Genomic DNA, 20,173 nt, shown 5'->3' on the forward strand with positions numbered 1-20,173 from the left:
TGTTAAGACTTGCTTTTAGAAATTGTAGATTTTTATAACTTAAGCAGTTCTGCTTTCTTACTTCCATGGTTTTTAGTACAAACAAGAAATAATGTGCAAATAACACTGAAAGTTACTGAAGCACTGCATCCCTTGGACATTAAATGCAGCTAATAACACAAAAGCACGGCCCTGAGGAACAAAATACTGAAATCCATAGCTCAGATAATAGCTTTCTGCAATAATTCCTTAGTTATCCCTATGGGATGTGGTAGATACAGCTAGGATGAAGAATGCTAACAAACCTTAGGATGTTGCAGCAAGTACGTCATAACAACTTTTGCCAAGAAACTAATCCAATCCCACAGTGATCAGCTCCACCTATGTCACAGTCCTGTAGGAGAGAAAGGATGTTGCTTAGAGAAATGCACTTGAGCTATTTTATGATAAAGAGTGGAGATACATAGGTTTTCAATGAGAATTTAATATAAACCAGGTGGGTTTTCTAAATTTATTTGGTCTTGGATTTTTTTTTTTCTTGAAGCCTAGAACAGGTTATCATAAAGAAAATTCCACATTATACTGGTCAGATGTGAGAGTGCAAATGATATGAAAGTGAAGTATGGAATAGACTTTTCACAGCCTAATTTTGTGTTCCCAAGAAATAAATTAGCATTACACAGCGTGGCTTTCAAAGCTGACTACCTGAATATATTGAAAACCAAAAAGTAATTCAAAATCATGTTTTGATTTTTATAGAGTAGGAACCTATTACTTGAAGTGTAGCATCTTTCATAAATAAACCACTTTTAATAGTTAAAATACAATTATATGAAGGCTCCATAAGCACACAGTGCAGTAACGAATGATGTTCATAACACAATTCACACAGTTTTGGCTGTTGGAAGCTGTATTGTTAGACTGCTGGCTGGGACTCAGGATATCCCTTACTGTTTTCAGAAAAATCTCTTGGGCCCTTAATTTCCAGCTGAACAGTCACCAAAGGTCCATGGAAGAGACCTTGAGCAAAACTTAGACCTAATACAGCAATGCGGATGCTTGTCTTTTCTTTTTTTTTTTTTTTTTTTTTTCCTCCTTATGCTAGATCTGGTTGCTCCTTTCAGCTCTTACTTCTGTGGTAAAAATACTTTATTTGAGAGAACTTACAAATTGTTCAAGGGACTGTCTAGATTTACAGTCTGATCTTATTTGAGCAAAGTATGGCACTTCTCCTTGAATATATATATCTTCATTGGATATTGTCTCTACAAAGATATATTTCTTTTGAGCTCGTTCGGGAGGTAGAGAAGGGTGCTGGTGTACTCCTTTTGTAAGATTATACCTTCAGAGCTGCCATTTCTAGGACTGTTTGGCAAAGCCCAGCAGTGTCAATTACAATCACAGAAGCAAGTGTCTAAGCTCAACAGATAATGATACTTAAGTAGAAATAATCTTTGTTGTGAAAGGATACCACCCTTTCCTCCAACTCCTCTCTGTACTTCAAGATCATTTGAATCTTTTGGTCACTTAAACTCTGGGAGGAGCTGTTTCCTGTAAAAATGACTCCGTATTTCTGCATTTGTCCATGTTTCTGGTATACATTGTTTAAAAAAAAAAAAAAAAGCCTGTGTAAACAGGACAAATTAAACACAGCCTACAGTATTCATCTGCCCTAGTGACTCTAATAGATTACAGTTGCTGGAAAACTGCACAAGTTGCGTTTGCAACGTTCCTCCAGGTGTCTTCTGAATTCTAACAACCATGCCGCGTCAACGTTTCAGCTCTTTGTTGGGATCTTACCCAAAATTTTCATAGTGCTCTTCTAGCTCTTGCTGGGATTTCATTGAAAATTTTACTTACCAATTTGCCCTTTCTTTGCAGTCTTTGGAGGTGATCCAGTCTTTAAGTGTGACCCCCTTTTCGCACGACCTTTGGTTTTGAGTTGTTTGATTCTGCTCCGGGCATGTCATGACTTAGTTACTTTAGTGAAACTGGTAGGAAACACAAAACATAAACATACTGTGTATTTTTTATTTTTTTTTTATTCTTCATCAAATTTTCATTTTGGTTTTTTTGTGTTTTCTTTTTTTTTTCTTCTTTCTTCCTGCTCCGTCAGCTAAACTGTTTATAGGGAAGCCGTTAATAGGGGAAGGATTTGTAGTGTTACGTGTTTAGGGTGGGATGTGATTACCCAGTACACAGGCATCTGCTACTGCCTGGGAAGCCCACCAGGCCTGGCTGCCTCCATACAGGATGCCCCAGAGACACTGGGGCCAGGTTTAGCAAATGTCTTTTATACCCTCACAGCATCTCAAAGGGCGCTAGGAAGGAGCCTATGTGCGGGCAAGTGAACTTAGCCGTTGGTCTTGATCTCTCTCATTACCTATACATGTGAGGAGTAGTGTTGGCAAGATGCAGGATGTATGTAGTAACATCTGCGTGTTTGCAGATTGCAACCATGATATAAATGGAATTAATACTAGGGACTGATTATGCTACTAGCAGTTTGTAGAAAAATCAAAATGGGAGGTAGTGGTTTTATTTCTAATGTTTTTGCACTTTCTACAATATTCATATGTGTTGTTCACCTTCTGCTATTGTAAAAGATCAATTAAAAATGAAAGGGTGATCGTGGTTAGCTAGGCAGGTCCATTTCCACTGCACCACAAGTGTTGTGAATGTCCCCAGGGTATTTTTTGGACAGAAAAATTGTTAATGGTGCTGGTACTTAAAAAGCTATAATTAGCTTCTGAAGTTAACACCCTTTCAGTTCTATTGTTTTGTTTTGAGTGCAGAGATTTGAGAAATCCTTGGTGTATTGCCAGCACTAGGAATAAATTTCCCCAACTAAAAGGACTGTAGACTTGTTCAAAATCACTGTTAATCTGTGAGAGTGCTTCAAAATCTAAATAAAGATCTGAATCTTATGTCTGCAGCTTTTTAAAATTGATATTTGATAAGGATAATTATCAGATACTAGTTTTTGAATCTCCTGTGGTGTAACGTGGATATCTAGCTCTTATATATATTATGCATACTATTTTAATGTAAGTTAAATTTATTTTACATTGTAATTCTATTCTATTTTACATTGTAATATTTTTCACATTTTTAATCTAGGAATACGTTCTTATTCAAGTAATAATAATTTTCTTATGGTTCCTGTCCTTTCTTAACATTCTTGTCCTCTGACACATGTTTAACAGGACAGACTACTAATTCACCGTAGTTCATTCTGGCATTATAATTGTATAAGTTTTAGTAATAATAATGAGACAATGAGTTTGGCTGCTGTCATGAAGTTATCACTTTAAAAATCAAGAAGTATTTAAAACCTAATGCAATTCAGGTGCTTCTATTTTGTCTGGGGTGCTGTAGAGCTGCATTCAGGATTCTCATTGGCTACGATGGCTTGATGAATAGGTGTGATTCCTTTGTGATTATGTGTCTAGGAATAGATTTCTAATTCCTCTTAGGGCTTTTGGGGAGGAATGAAAGAATCATGAAAATCAATGTGACTGATTGCCAGATTGTTAAAATCAAGTATTTAAGTCACCTTTAGTAATGCCTGTATATTGCAGGTGACCGTTATTCAGTGGAATGTAGCACTAGTGTTTCATTACACTTTATTACAAAGTAGGCAGTCTTGAGTTATCAGTTGAAAATTACAAGTAGTACACAATGTGAAGGTGTATTTGGTTATTGGGGCACATCATTTAACCATTATTAAGATGGCTGAAAAAACTGTCATCCACAGTGCTACTATATGCAATTCAATCTGTAGGGTGAGTGCTTGGAATGGGTAGCAAGAGATTAGAAAGGGATAGAGCTGGACGCAGGAGGTCACTTAAGGTAATGATTATGTCTTCACTTTGCTGTATGGGGAAGAGCCTACTTCGTGTTTCTTAGGTGCAAAGAGAATATTAAGGTAGATTGTCTCACTCAAGCACCTCTTAACACTGGGAATATCTTGTGGGAGATGTTCCTTTAAACTCAGCATCTGAAGTGGCCCTAGCGATACCACAGACATTAATGTCCAAACCGTAGCCTGAGAAGAGATTTTTGGTCTGAGACCATCTTACAGACAGGTAAGTACAGTTGCAGATGAAAGACAGCTGTAGAAAATAAATTACTGATAATTTATTAGCAGAAATATTGGGTGATATTTTCCTGACTTTTCATTTGTCTGGATATTCTTTTATTTAGTCCAAGGACTTTAACTCTTTTTGCAGTCCCTTTGATGACAATCCCTACAGAAATGGATGGTAAATCCACTGCTAATTGCTGAGTGGATATTTAAATCTCAGATATGACGCAACATGCAATGTGGTGATGGGCAAATCACTTTTTTTTTTTTCCTCAGATGCATCAGGATATATTCCTTATATCCTTCAAAATTTATCTGCAAGTTTTTGTAGGCCTCTCAAATAATGTAAATCAGAATAGACTGATTCTAAACACTACACTTCTCACTGGTTTTCTCTCCTATATGAATGAAAATTATATCTGTATTAGCAGTTGAAAGACATTTAGATTCTCAGGATTGTCTGTCAGATATTAAGCTGGTTAAAATACCTCTCACAATAGGTATGTCTTTAAGAGCCAGACATTGCTTAAGAATTCCTTCACAAAACCCTTACTGAAGATAGCAACTGACTCTCAACTCTTTGATTCGGGATCAGTATTTTTAATTATCTTACTTTCATCTTCCCTTTAAGTTCTTTCTTGGTGCTTCTCTATGACCTTAAAGGAAAAACTACATCAAAGGGGTTTTTTTATTTGTTTCTTGATTTTTAGAACTGAGCCCATTTTCCTCGTAGTATAATCATTCTACATTTGGTAGCACTGTATAGTTTCAGTAGCTGATTTGGCTCCCACATTTGGATTAGTCTGAATTTCCCATCAGTTTGGTAGTCTGATTTTCAACAGATGTTTTAGGGTCATCCTCCTTGTAATGTCTGACCCTCAGAGATGACCAGCCAAATGGGGTTCAGAGTTCATATCCCTGGGTGATGGCCACTTCAGATTTAAAGTTCTCTGTTCCCTAAAAACACTCATCAAAGGTTTGTTTCTTTTCTCTGTAGCCTTGTAAAGTGGTATAATGAGACAGCCTGAGGATCAATAATGACTTCAAAGTTCAAAGTTGTCTGATAGGAACAATACGGGAATGAATTTACTTAGTCTGGTGGTTGCAAATGATGCTTGCTGATTTCTGAATGCCTTACTGACTTAATATCTGTCTTTTAGAATAGAACGAGCCAAATATAGCTAAAGTTATCGGTGTCCCTCTAGACCAGGGTCTGTATCTGATCCATTTTATGCTTTGCTTAGACAAAGCAAAAAGTACTTTGCTTCCTAGTCTATAAGATGTTTATACGATATCCAGAACAATTAATGCCATCATTAAACCACCACTAGTTTTGCAATGATGTGCAACAACTGTTCAGCAGTGCACACTTCGTTAAAGATTTGGGATGTTGCAAAAGAAAGTGAAGAATAAATATAATTTTGTGATTTTTATACACTATCCTCAGCATTGAGCAGTTATAAAATATGCTAGTGCAGTAGTTGTTTTCTAATACTCTTCTGAGAAAGGGAAATATATTTACTGGGTGGGGAGGAAACCAACCAGGTTTTATTCCTGTAAATTTTTATTTCTTTTGAGACACCTGGAGATGTTAGGGCAATGACAAGTTAGCTCATGAAATGTCACCTATTCTTTGTGTGGTGTAGACCTGTAGCAATAGCCAAGCATTTTTATTTCTAAAAAATCACTTACAGGGTCAGTAAGACACGTACCTGTTATGGAATTCATTTGCCAGCAAGACTTGTGTCCAGTTAAGAAGTAGTACAGAAATTTTATGTCTGCTCTTGGCCTAGTTATGCATCTCGCCAATAAAGCACTTGATAGTTCCTTTGGAAAAAAAAAAAAAAAAAAAAAAGGGATAGCTGTTTTTACAGCTTCAGAAGAGAACAGAGGTCTTTCTCCATCATGTATGCTGATTAATTCAGAATATCACATTCATTCCCTGCTGTGTTTCAGCAAATATCCTGCTCTATCAACAGCAGGAGGAAGCCAATGCAGGAGAAATCTGGTTTTCACCAAAGGAAGCTTGGCATAAGCTACCTTGATAGAAATAAATGCAGATTTTTTTGTTTGTTTGTTTCTGAATGGTTCCCTCGCATGGGATCAGTTGGATGGTGGTGTTTCCGTTGGGTCCAGCAATGTCAAGGCCACTGATGATGAAAGTTTTGTACTGTTTTTCCCCATCACTTGGAAAATTCTTCCCCGCCCCTCCAAATCCCTGCCAAGCAGTGAACAAAATTTCTCAGCAAGATGAATTTGAAGTTTTGCACGCTCTGTGGAACAGGATACACAAATACAGCTTTGAGAGGGAAACAGTTGAGGGGTGCAAGTCCAGAGTCTCTGAATAAAATGCGTGTGCATGAAATGGATGAGACTTCTAAGGTGTCTTATTAAGTTAAAAGGTGCAGGAAAGAATAAAAAAATGCATGCAAAGGTTATTTTTTCATAGTGACTTCTGGTACCTCAGTCTGAGGTAAATAATGCCTGAAAGTTTGATGTCGAAGCTTTGCTATAAAGTCAGTTAGCAAAACTAGTGAATGTGAGTACTGCAGTTTCAGCTGAGACGCTGGCAGACCAATGGCAGGAACTGTAGTATTGAGAATTGTAGAATTACAAACTCAATTTAATATGTTTTAACTTAATTTTGGTAGACATTATCCTTATCAAAGCATCCTATCAAATTCCATGCATTTTGTTTCTGCCGGGGATTTTTTTAATGGAGTGCAAAATCAGTATGATAATTCTTTGTTTGTTTGTTTGTTTTCTCCAGGAAAATAAATGCAGGATGTGAGTGTGCAGAAAATATGGACACCTATATTAAAGCCACCTAATATTTTCCATGCTTGCAGTGGAAATTTTCAGTTGCTTGCAATTTTGACAAGGTTTAACTGAGATTTTCCATTACATGTTTCTGCCTTTTTGTTATTATTATTTTTACATTTGGAGGGGAGATAATGTGCTTAATGTGTAAATGACATATAAATAACATTTATACGTAATTTATGCCCAGAATAGCTGTGCTTGATTCTCATTCCTCTGCTGTACCTATAGTGCTTGTAATGTTTTATTACATTTGGTAGGTAATATTTCATCTTCATGAAGTACCTTGGCCAAGTGAGACTCAAGTTTATCAAAGCAGTGATTTTTGTGTCCAATTTATGTAATATTTTTAATGTTCATAGCTAATATTTTATTTTGGTTTGCATTCAGGTAAGTCAGGGTGGAATACTGCAAAAGGATATGGAAAAGTCTGTTTGTAATTAAAGGAACACTAATTGGACTTTAGGGACTGTGTGTAAGATACACTAGTCTTTCCCACGGCCACACCCTGAGCATATGATCTTTAACTGAATTCATGGAAACATTCACACTGCTTCCTACAGATTGCAGCTGGCACTGTCTATAAAATCTCAGCTTCACAAAGAGCAGAGGATTTTATGCGATAATGTGCAATGATACATTTCATTCTGCTGCAGTGTTACTATACAGCTATGTGAAACAGATGGAATGCATTGTAAAAAGACAGTAATATGCAATGCAATTATGCAATAATATCAAAATCCTAGTAATGGTCGTTCTTGCAGTCCTCATTCAGAGGATGTGAAATAGTGCAGTGCTTGACCTTCAAATATGTGTGTGGTTTACAGATTGCATGCCAGCTAAATTGTTAGATGACCCACCAACTGCTTTTGCTATTCCAAACTTTTAACATCTTTCCCAGCAGCATAAGCTCTGCAAGTAGAATCTGTCAATGGCACAGAATCACATTTCTATTAACAGCATGAAAATGTAATAGGGTGTCAACTAAAATATAAGGCCAGTTAGACCTGGCCCCATCCAGTTTTCAGCTGTTGTTAATCTCTAGTATTTCAAAAAAAGACTTAAGACTGCAAGAGACAATTAATGGACAAATTTGAAAATTAGAAAAGGGTTAGTTTCTCACTTTCAGGTAATGACTGATGTATACAATTTCAGGTGAAAGACATTTTATGTAAGTGGTATTTTGGAAAAGGTATACAAATGTATTATTTCAGTTAGTGCTAAAGATTTCTACTTAGATACACTCCATATTCAGACTAAAAGACTGTCCTCATGTAAAAGAGAAATTATTCTTTTAAAACTAAGTGCACGTTGTCAAAGATAATTTATAAAGATCACCACATAAATGTGTTCTAGTTGGTTGAATATGGCTTTAGCTGTCCAAACAGTCATCACTGCCTTTTGGGGGATTGTATGTGACACAAGAAAAGTTTGAAACTCTTGTGTTTATACTGGAACCGGTTGTTTTTTGTTCTCCGTGTACACTTTCAAATAAGTATGAGGAATGCATAGGGCAAATACTGTAAGTGAGGTTAGTGTAGTCACTTTGTAGCAGTTTGCTTCTTGTTCAGGCAAATGCTTCTCATTTTGTTAAGCTGGTTAGTTAATTGCTATGATCCTGTAATTAATTTTTAAACTGACAGCAATGCTAGCAAAACAAGTGTTTATTCACTCCTGGATGCTTCAGTCAGTGTCAGAGTTGTGCTTATGTCAATATTCCTGTGGGTGTGGTGGGGTGTGGATGAAGCTGAAGGGAATTCCCATTTAGAAGACTTTGAAACTTTGATGAATGATATTTTCCTCAATTTGTCCACACTAATGTTAACCCAGATTGACAGAGAATGATGTTAATGTAAAATATCATTGGCCGTAGGAATATCTTGGTACACGTCTTCACTTGAAGGAGATGTATGTAGAGGATAGAAAAACCTTTTAGCACTCTGCCTACTTTATGGCTACCTTAATATGATTTCTGCGGCTAGTCTGTGAGGAGAAGGAGGATTATACATCAAAAGAAAACCTCTGGTTATAAATGTAAAAACAAAAGCTTTGACACTGTGGTGTTTTTAGTCTGTCCTTTGAGTATGTGTGTCCATTCTTTTCTGTCATTAGAAGTTATCCACAAGCCTTTGCTCTTCTTCACTGTACTGAGTATAGGCCCTTGGAAGTCTTGGAAGTCAAGACCTGTGTCTGTGTGGGTCTCAAGAAGGTGTGCATATACCAATATTCAGCTATAGACTTCAAAAAATATATAGAAGGTAATTTCTTTCCATACTGTTGAGATTAACTACTACTGGTTTTTAACTTTCTTGAGTCTCACAAGCTCCTTTATCACTAGCATACTCTGTGTGAGCCCAATTTAAAACATTTGCTGCTGAAATGCCATTTTAGGAATATAACAGATGGAAAAACATAGGACATATGGGAAATATCTGTAGCTAATTAAAAGCAAAGGAGACAAGCTTCAGACCACTAGAATTCAAAAGGTTGGTTTTGGCTGCTGCTTGTTCTTGGCTTTTGCTACAGGACGGATTAGTCGTTTTGATAATTTAGCACAGTATAACATGTATTGTCTAATATTCAAAGGGTGAAATATTCCAGATCTTGCACTTTCGACTTTTGGCATGTGAAATTTTAAATTTAAGAGGAAATGTTCTGAACTGTGGTAACTTAGGTTGACCTGGTAAGGGCTTTGAAGTAGCTGGTGGTTTATTTTGTTTTAAATAAGTATACCAAGCTGAATTTTTCTAAAGCTGCCTTAAATTTACCTGAACTTTTTTGGAATAGTAAATGCATCAGGAATGTCCCGTGAGAGAAAATGTTGATATTTGGCATGAACTTCCCATCTGAAAATTCATTCTCAGCCAGACCAAAATTATTGCCTGTGAAAAGAAAACTGCTTAGGGGATATTTTAGTTCTTTGTATTATATTATATATAAAAAAAAGTAAAAGAAAGAAATCCAACACAAAATCAGAAGACCATAGTGCTTCTTGACATTTCTATGGAGAGTTTATCTCTATTTGGTTCATCAGTTCTGTTCAAGTCATTGACGAATGGTGAACCCAAAGTTAGGACACCAGTTCTGATGCAGTGGCTGCAGCAGCACTGTGTTTATGCTGGCATAAGCAGTTCCCTTTCCTGGCCACCTGCTCCCTCCCCATCCTGCCATGAGTTGCTGGTGTGGCATGGATCACCTTAAAATTAAAAATGTCATTAAAAAATTGTATCTTAAAACTTTATAAAAAATTATTTATAACTGAATGAGAGCATGTTTGTGTATATTTGTTTGTAAATATTCTTATTTCTAAATGTAAATCTAGAAGAAACTGATATAAAACCTCTGAGTTTTCATAGAATACACTTAACTGCTGAACTGGGCTGCAGCCAGTGAGATAAAGCTTGAGTGTTACACTCTGAAAAAAAACAAAAGTCCTGATGTATTTTGGTTAACGCATTCTCCTATTCCCATTGCCTTATTCTGACCTTGAGAAAAGTCTTTGAACTGTGGAAATACTGTTCTTGTAAAATTAGCACGTGTCAATGAAGAAATAATAAGAAACTTTTAAAACTTAGCCAGTCAAGAAAATGACTTCATGCTGTAAACGTTTTCACAAAGAAACCTTCGGATCTCTTTTGGGTCATTACTTGGTAAACAGCATTAAACAGTCATTCAGATAAAAACAGTGACTGAAAGGGATACACAGAGCAGCAGTTCACTCTCTGCAGCCTTTAAGCAGCAGTCTCTGGGGAAAAAAAAACTTCAGACATCTGAGCAAGGGTTTTTATACAAGTGTTAAGGTCTATCTGATGAAATCATAAATTCATACTGCCATTGTTTTAATTCAGAACAGTAATAATTTTGCTTGGAGGTAGAGAAATCTTCTTTGGAGGAATATACCATATTTTTTCACACGTATCATAGAGTCATAGAATATTTCAAGTTGAAAGTTGTACTCTTCGCTGATTAAAAAAACTGGCTGGATGGACGAGCCCAGAGGGTTGTGGTGAATGGAGTTAAATCCAGTTGGCGGCGGGTCACAAGTGGTGTTCCCCAGGGCTCGGTGCTGGGCCTCGTTCTGTTTAATATCTTTATCAATGATCCAGATGAGGGGATCGAGTACACCCTCAGCAAGTTTGCGGATGACACCAAGTTGGGAGGGATGGTTGATCTGCTCGAGGGTAGGAAGGCTCTACAGAGAGATCTGGACAGGCTGGATCAATGGGCTGAGGCCAATCATATGAAGTTCAACAAGGCCAAGTGCCGGGTCCAGCACTACAGGCTTTGGGAAGAGTGGCTGGAAAGCTGCCTGGCAGAAAAGGACCTGGGGGTGCTGGTTGACAGCTGACTGGATATGAGCCAGCAGTGTGCCCAGGTGGCCAAGAAGGCCAATGGCATCCTGGCCTGTATCAGAAATAGTGTGGCCAGCAGGAGCAGGGAAGTGATCATCCCCGCTGTACTCGGCACTGGTGCAGCCTCACCTGGGATACTGTGTTCAGTTTTGGGCCTCCCGCTACAGGAAAGACATTGAGGTGCTGGAGCGTATTCAGAGAAGGGCAACCAAGTTGGTGAGGGGCCTGGAGCACAAGTCTTATGAGGAGCAGCTGAGGGAACTGGGGCTGTTTAGTCTGGAGAAAAGGAGGCTGGGGGGAGACTTTATCGCTCTCTACAACTACCTGAAAGGGGGTTGTAGTGAGGTGGGTGCTGGTCTCTTCTGTCAGGTGGCTGGAGATAGGACAAGAGGAAATGGCCTCAAGTTGCAGCAGCGGAGGTTTAGGTTGGATATTAGAAAAAATTTCTTTACTGAGAGGGTTGTCAGACATTAGAATAAGCTGCCGAGGGAAGTGGTTGAGTCACCATCGCTGGAGGTATTCAAAAAGCACATAGATGGGGTACTCCATAACGTGGTTTAGTGGGCATGGATAATGGTTGGACTCGATGATCTTGAAGGTCTTTTCCAACCTAAATGATTCTATGATTCTATGAAAGGGACCCATAAGGATTACTGAGTCCAACTCCCTGCTCATCGCAGAACTGCCTAAAACTAAATCATATGACTGAGAGCGTCATCCATATATAAAATTGTATCTAGGTAACTATAGTCATTATTTTTTTTTTCCCAGGTTACACTTTTGTTGCATACTGAGGAAAGCAAGATGGAAAACATTTTTGTCTTCTCTAAATTGGAGCATGTGGTTAAGGTCCTCTGTTCTCTCTCTTAAAGTCATAGCAAAGAAGTCAATGTCTGCTCTCAGTAACGAGCAGCCCCCACACCCTTCAGCATTTCCTGGACGCCTCTCCTAAAATCTTTAAGACATTCACTAGTTTTAATATGCATTTGGAATGAAGCAATAGAATTTGGGCTCAGGCAGGAAGATTCAATAGCTCCAGTGGCATACTTGCAATGCTTTGCTATACTGTGTGGTTGGGTTTGAGGTCACATCAGTAACACATCCCTATGAATTTTGGGGGGTGGCCTGTCAAGTTTTGCTGTGTATGTCTGTGGATATCTTGCCCCAGTTTCAATTATGGCGTTTTTTTGTTGAACACGTGAGGAATACAGATTGGCAAAGGGTAATGAGGCATTAAAATATAACTAGTAAGACTGTGGGAGCTCTCCAACTTTTTCATAGCGTGAAATCCATGGAAAAGAAAGAATGTCATAAGCAATCCCCTTGTATTTAAAATAACATGTTAATTGGAACATCCTTGCCACAGCATTAACAGTTCCTTTGGAGGAAGAGAAATTTCAGGAAAGTTTACTGAATATGTTTTTAACTACATTTTTTAATTACTATAGCAGGAAATCTATATGGTAGAAAAAAGAGAAGTACCAGCACTAAATCATCTTAATCAATCAGCTATTGGAATTTAATAATTCATTATTCTGCTGTCATCTTCATTTCCATTAATAATCTTTTCTAGGGTGTTTGATAGTGGCCACTCTAGCATTTTACAAGTAACTTTGTTCAGCAGAGCAGCCTTCCTTCTAAGTTTGTTTGTGCTTGAATGAATACTACAGAATTTAAATGCCATGGCTTACAGAACATTGAAGTGAACTTGGCAAGTTATGCCTAATAACATATGTAGCTATGTTGTTTGTTTTTAGGCATCAAGGTACAGTTTGGGTTAGGGCTATGGGATGAAAAGGGTTAAGTTTGTAAAGTAAGTATAACAAGTGCTTACAGAATTATACACTCACTGAAAAATATGGAGGCATTAATAACTATAAACTGTTGGAAATCACAGTTGCATCTCTGAGAATAAGCCCTGTCAGTCTGTTGGTAAAGATTTGCTTTGCCAGAATCTCAGTTACCTTCATTTAACAACTAGTTCCTCAGGAAGGAAGCATTTTGGGTGTTAGTATCACTGTATAAGACAGTGTTAAAAATACTATAATTTAAAAAATGTAAGTAGTGGGGGATATACTATCCAGAGTTATTTGTATTTTGATAAAATATGTAAAGAAGTGTGTTACTGGGGAACTGATTTCTGCAGTAAAGGTGGTTTTATGTTAGCTGCCACCTCTTGCTCTCTCATTTCAGGTTAGAAATAAGAAAGTTTTACTGTATCGCACTATCAGACTCATGATAGAGGTTTCTGTTTAGAAGATAAAATAATCAGTACTTTAGGCAGGAAATACTATAACCAAGAAAACTGTGAAATGATTTTGGAAGTGTGGAGTATTGTGTCTCTTACTTATCCTAAACAATTTTACTTTGCTTTGATATTTTTAACATTCATATGATGCATTTATTTGGCACAGTTAGATATCCTGCCTAATTGTAACTATAACCCTAATTGAGTCCTTGTCTGTCTTCCACACGCAATTGCAGCATTTGCTACTGCTGGCTTCCTATGTTCTTAAGTCAACAGAAAGTTCATCATATTTGAGAAAGAGGGGTAGAGCCTTCATAAATGATAGGAAAAGCATTGAAAGCAAAGAGGCCGAGAGAAGACCTGTCGATGTAAAAGCAAGGAGGAAATACCTTTCATCAGTGGAAATTCTGTTTTGAAGAGCCAAAATTGGTGTGATGGACAAAGACACAAGAACATGTCAGCTCTGCAGTCTGCTTTATGGAGAGGAGTAACATTGCCCAAGAGCAGAAGTTGCAGAATATTCCAGAGGAACAATGTTGTGGACGTTTCCTCATCCAAACCCTCATTTGGAGGGTTTTGTTGTAGTGGTTTTTTTCTGGTGTTTGGTTGGTTGGTTAGTTTGGTTTTTCACTGGACCTCCATAGCCCATGTTTCTTCTCAGGATAATTTACAATGTCATCCAAACCTGTGAACTGAAGAAGAAAAGCGTTACAAAATAGTGAGGGTTCCCTCCTCCCAGAGAAAAACTAGCACCACCATCACTCTATGATAGGTTCTTATGGTTTTAGGCATTTAGAACTAGCCAAGAGTGTTGTCAATTACTGCTAGTAATGTCTGTTGGGTGCAGCAGACAAAATTTAGCTGAACGGTAGCCAAAATCTGTTAAAGGGAAAAAAATACACAGGAATACTTTAATCCGTGTAATCTTATCTACAGATGGTTCTGCAAACTCTGCAAGGCCTCTGGCAAGCAACTAGACTGATGCAAAAACAAAACCAAAAAAATCTGCGTGCTAATAGAGAGAATAAAAGATGTGAAACATCTCTGCGAACTAGACCTAGTTTTCTACTTGCAATAAGCCTGAGACCTTGAGTCGTGCATAGCATGTGGCCCAAGAAATAAACAGCGAGTACTTTCTCATATGAGCCTAACCACCACCTAATGCATGATGAAGTTATAAAATAAATACTAGAACAGTAAAATTGAGATATACTGCTCTGTTTCTTCTTTATTTATTTTAATTCTCAAGAAGAGAGTAATTGCCATTGTGCCACAATGGCTCCCTAGGAAAAACTCCTGGAAAGAAAGGTAGAAGGAGGAACGTTTCAGTGTGGCATTTTTTTATAATGTCTCCATGCATGTGAGCAATGCTGTGGGTTCAGAGAATGAGACGTCTAAAGAAACTCGGCATGTTTATAACCTTGGGGTTTATTTCCTATAGTACTTTTCATGGTGGTTATATGAATATTGCAAATCTTTTCCTAATTATCGATTCACTTGTGGAGGTCTTCATGCACCCTGTAAGTCTCTTGATTCTGCAGTGCAAGAAGGGATCTCAGTTTATCCCTTTGTAAGCCACTGCATTTCTCAGAAAAGCTCTTCGCAGTTTTCTGTCTTTATGATGCTGCTTGCTACTGGTTGGTGGTATACACAACGTTCTATCATAGTACTCCTAATGAGTTCAAAATAGTATTAGGAGCATTTTTTTTATTTTTTGTTGTTTGGTTTTTCCTGATCTATGCCCCATCTCATTTGAAGAAAGGAGGTCACACTGAGGGTTTGAAAGAATATCTGCAGTGAGGATAGGAATGCCTTCTTATAGCAGTTCCATTAGCATCACAATTGAGTTGTACCAGTGTTTTAAACCAGTATAGTAAGTCAAATTTTGTTTATGGTAAAATCCAGCAACATGTAGATCTGGCATATTTGGGTATATACCACTTCCTTCAAGTGAAGGAGACTATATTTGAAAAAAAACAAGCCCTGTCACTAACTGAATGAAGAGAATAGTGCAATGAAATCTGTTGGAAGCTGTGAAGTGCTTATGGTTCCGTGCTGTAAAAATTGCCTCAGGGAGGATCAAACTCTTTTGATCTTTTGCCTCACCTGTTTTAGGAGTCTGTAACTGCTGATGCCTGGGTCTTAATTCAGAGTGGCTGTGAGTAGGGAATTCTAGTGTTGTGAAACTGTACTACCCCGCATTTATTAGATTTGTTCCATAACTATTATTTTTGAGCCTTTTTAACTCCATAATTATTAGGACGATGGAGTAATTCCCACACATAGAGCTGTGAGTTGTTATGTGATACCACCAGAGCAGTTTGGTCCAAATCCTCGCAGAAGTGGTTCACTCAGAAATAAGGGCATTTTACCTGATTAGGAAGATTTCCAAATTGCCATGCATTGCACTCTAAGGTAAGTATGGAGATTTTGTAGTCTGCTTTCAAGACTAAATGAATCTGGTGTGTATTAATGTTTGCTGGTACTGCCCACTTGCAAAACCCTTTTAGTTAGAAGAGAATCTGCATCAGTAAAGACTCTGTCTGTAATTCCATTTGAGACTACTGATTTTTTCCTAACAGTGTACTACAGCAATTCAAATTAGGGATGCTTGAAAAGGGTTGGGCATTTTCCAACTTCTTGGTTTTGCCTATATATTGGGTTGAAACAACCAAACATTGCCTGGGGCTTTGAATACTTTGAGTTGTATGCCTCCCTCTAAAAAGAACCAGAAATAACAAAATAGCATGTATAGCTATTTCTGAGAGATATGGCAACAAAACAAAATCAGGGAGTGCTAGAACAACAGCCGGGGGGTGGGGTGGGGGGGTGTGGTGGTCAAGAAAATAGCCATTCTGGCCCCCATTTTCAGTCAGAGAGGAAGGCTATACGGCTATATTTGCGCATGTTCAACTTTAGTGTTGCAAGAGTATAGCACACTGCAAGATATGTAATTTATACTGAAAATGTTTTGGGGTTTGATTGTTTTGGGTTTTTTCTTTTCCTGGCAAAATCAAAGATTACCAATTAGTGAAAAACGTTTGTGTGTGTGTATGAATGTACATGCAATGACATAATGAGACTCTCCCCCCTATCCCACTCCTACAGAGTTGCATTCTGACTTAAAGTCAGACTTAAGGGTGACTGCTTAAGGTAGAAGCTGCCTGTGTATTTTCTTTTGTACTAAATGTGGTCAGGTGATTGAAGTTAAAAAAATGATTTTTCTTGCTGACTACTTTTTCTAACCCTTTTGCTGTATCATTGAAGTAGGAAGTGTCTGGAGCTCAGCAAGGATGACATTTATTCTTGGGAGGATGGGAAAAGGTTAAAAGTAGAAACAGCTGATGAGGCAGGATGGCTCTGTGGAGAAAGCAGGAGGAAGAGAAATGTGAACATCTGTTAAAGCTATACCAGTGACTAATTTGGCTAAGTTAAGCTTGCAGTTCCTTTTGAATTCCTTCTTCTTCAGTAGATGTTACTGATATCAATGACAAACACAATATAGGCCTTTGGAGTGTCATTAATTTGGGTAACAGAGAATGTAATAAAGAGGAAAAACAGGCAGTTCCATTTTATTTTATTTTTTTAAGTTATCCCAGTCTTCAGTTCAACATGCACTAAAAATAAAAATGAGATTTTGAAGATCTGATTTGCTATTGCAATACCCCATTCTCTTCCCACTGATGATACCTTTTACTGGGAAAATACTTAAGCCAGAGGACTGCTGGTAGTTGTGGTGTTGTGTCCACTGACTTATAGTATCGTTCAATACCTGTCATGAAAATCATAGTCCTGCTGGCTTTTTTTCAGATCCCCACTGTCACAGAGTGGAGTCGGAGGATTCTAAGCTGCCACCATATTTTCCCTGAAGCTAACATTCAGTAGACTCAAATTAACCTCGGTCCAATACAGTTGTCCTGTCCTGTCTCCCCCACAGTAGAATTTCCAAAGATGTTTAATAGCAGAACAACAACTTGGGAAGCATTATTATTTAAAGAAATCTAAGAATGGGTCTCTTCTATTATTAATTTCTTTTCCTTGTGCATCTGATACCTCCCAGCTCTGAGAAGGAGAGAACTTCCTGAGAATCACATTTGGTTTGCATTTCATCAGAACAGATGATTAATAAAAGCAGCCTGACTTTCTCAGCAGTACTGGCTTGCTACCTCAATCAATGGACTAAGTTGCTGTCCATTCTTAAGAAAGTTTTTAATCTTCCTGTGAAAGTTCTTGTCCAAACTAACTGGAATAAATAATGAGTGAATTAATTCATGTAGTGATGCAAGAAATGCTTTCCTGAAGTCCAAATAGGCATCTGAATGACCTTCATCCTGCATTTTGTAATTAAGTCCAAAAGTAGTGCTGTTTAGAAAAAGGATTTTATATATATATAGATATAGATATATATATATAGGGGGTTTTTGCAGTTACCAGCTGTGAGAAATGAGTGTAAAGCATAGAGTGAATTATAGACTTGACTTAATCTTTTCTCTCCTGGGAAGAATTAATAGTTTAGCAGTGGATACTGGAATAGTTGATAGGAAATGTCTACAAAACCACTAGATATGAAAAGATTTGGACCATTAAAGGAACTGAGCTAAAGGGTGACTTTTGATATTGTGAAACAGAAATAATCATGGACTCTGAATCAAAGCAGATAAATTCTGCTGTTGTTTATATGATATTGTATCTTCTAGGTAAATAAAAATAAGCAAGGCTAAGTGAGGGCAATATTTGAATATGCATTTTAGATTTGCCATCCAACATTTGTTTTAGCACAAGGATTTTTGGAACTATTATAGAGAAAATTATTTTGAACTCTTGTATACATATACAGAAAAAGAGACACTAAATTATGGTTGCTATGTTCTACATGTTTGGTCTCTTCTCTTGTCCAGTGCACATCATTTCTGGGTTTTAAACCTGTGCAGATGCACTTTGGCATACTTTGAAGAGCGAAGATTACTCAATTACTTTACAACCAAGTAGTTAATTCCAATTTCCTTAGAAGGCCAGTGTTGGTTTTTTCCCCTTCCTAGGTAAACAGACACAACTATAAATGAATGAAACTTGTGATGGGTTTCAGTTAATCTCCCTTGCCCCCAATTATCATGCAGAATTCAAATCGTATTGCCTCTTTGCTTATTTAGATATCTTCATTTGTATTTGGTTTTCAGTCAATCTTTAGTCACTAAACATAGATGTTTAGGTTTTTCTTTAGTTAACATAGTGGTTTTTACAATTTTCTATTCACTGTAGTTCTCATCATGTAGATTTTCCAGAGAAGTATTAGCTCAAACTGAGAATATATTTCACGTATGTTGATTGGTCTTCCTGTTAGTGTTTTAAGAGCCTTCAGAACAGCATAGTTGAATTTCAGTGTCTCACTGAATTACCTGTGCAATTTCCAGCAATCAGTATTAGAGGATTGCATGCCAGTGGTAAAAAGAGAGGGAAGATTACTGATACAGTTTTAGCCTGGGTTAAACAGGCACAACAGTAACTGTTTTTACAACACATTTCTTGTATTTGCATTAAGCTGTACAATAAACAGCAGTGATCTCATATTTTGTAGTCGATATATCCTACAAAATGCTCTTTATTGTATTATAGTTGTGTTAAGAGGACCTAGTCTCAGTGTAAAAGCAGAAAAGAAGTAGATATAGAATGCTTGCTTTTTGTGACTAAGACTGGGGTTTTTTTAAAGGATGGGCTTTTTGTAAAATTACTTTTGCTGGCTAATGTACTATCAGTTGTTTGTCATCCACTGGTTGCTTGTAGGACATGACTGCTGGATACGAAAAACTTCCAAAGACAAGAGCAAGTGTGATCCAAGGGAGAATGTGGCTTGGGTCAGAAGACAGGTTTGCATGTAGGTACTCAGCTCCCAACAGCCCTCTTGCTTTGGTAGCAGTGGGATTTTTGAGCTAGGTATATGAAGGACCTTTGGGATATGTGAGTTTTATGTCTTAAGTAGCCGTGTATTATTTGTAGTGAATTAGTCTGTACAAGGGAGCTAAACTCACTCAGATGTGGTCCCCTTTATTTTGGCTGGTAATAGCTTCTTTGATGCTAGTACAGTGAGATACTTAGATTTTGAAAGGTGGTTTAGTTGTAACAACTTAATCTAAATGTGGAGAGGTCTTTTGCTACCACACAAGCAGAAGAGAAGCTCTTACATCAATTCCAGGCTTGGCTTTGTGATCTTCTCAGGCAACCTCAGGACACAGTGAAATATTGCATGAGAAATCTCTTATATGTTTCCCTTCCTTTTGAGGGAGTTGTCGCAGCAGGGTTGTGCTTAATAGGTGGTCTAGGTGCTTAATAAATAATTTTGTATATTTTATGTTTTAGGTGCATTTTACACTTCAAGAATCAATTCCAAGAATAGCCTGCACTGTAAGATGATTATAGCTGTTTTGGGTAGTTCTGTTTTCTTCAAACTGCAGATAACGAAACTAGTTTACAACTACTGCAGATACAGAAACTAGTTTACAGCTCACAGTTAATTCTTGCATTGCATTTGTCATATTTGCGAAGTTGTAACTTCAAGATGAAGTGGCTGCTTGCTAGATCAGTTCTTGCAGAAATGGCAAAATCAAAAATCAGCTGGTGTGAAGAGAACAGGAAATAATAGTGTGTGTGTGTGTTTGTGAAAGTCTAAGTCTACTTTAGAGGAAACTGAAC

General features: G+C 37.5%; 1 protein-coding gene across 3 annotated transcripts in view; it reads left to right on the forward strand.

Annotated features, from left to right (window-relative positions):
• The window catches only part of CALCRL (calcitonin receptor like receptor), a 69,672-nt gene that overhangs the window by 16,747 nt on the left and 32,752 nt on the right, over positions 1–20,173 (forward strand). The window contains exon 2 of one of the 3 annotated variants that reach the window (XM_069781931.1): positions 8,999–9,144. The exons of 1 other annotated variant lie outside the window; for it this stretch is intronic. The gene's annotated coding sequence lies outside the window, so the exon portion shown is untranslated. Of the gene's footprint in view, positions 1–8,998; positions 9,145–19,267; positions 19,359–20,173 lie in introns of all 3 variants that reach the window. One more of the 3 variants, XM_069781932.1, reaches the window with a different exon arrangement.

The sequence above is a fragment of the Haliaeetus albicilla genome, chromosome 4 (genome assembly GCF_947461875.1).
Source record: "Haliaeetus albicilla chromosome 4, bHalAlb1.1, whole genome shotgun sequence".
Classification (NCBI taxonomy): Eukaryota; Metazoa; Chordata; class Aves; order Accipitriformes; family Accipitridae; genus Haliaeetus; species Haliaeetus albicilla.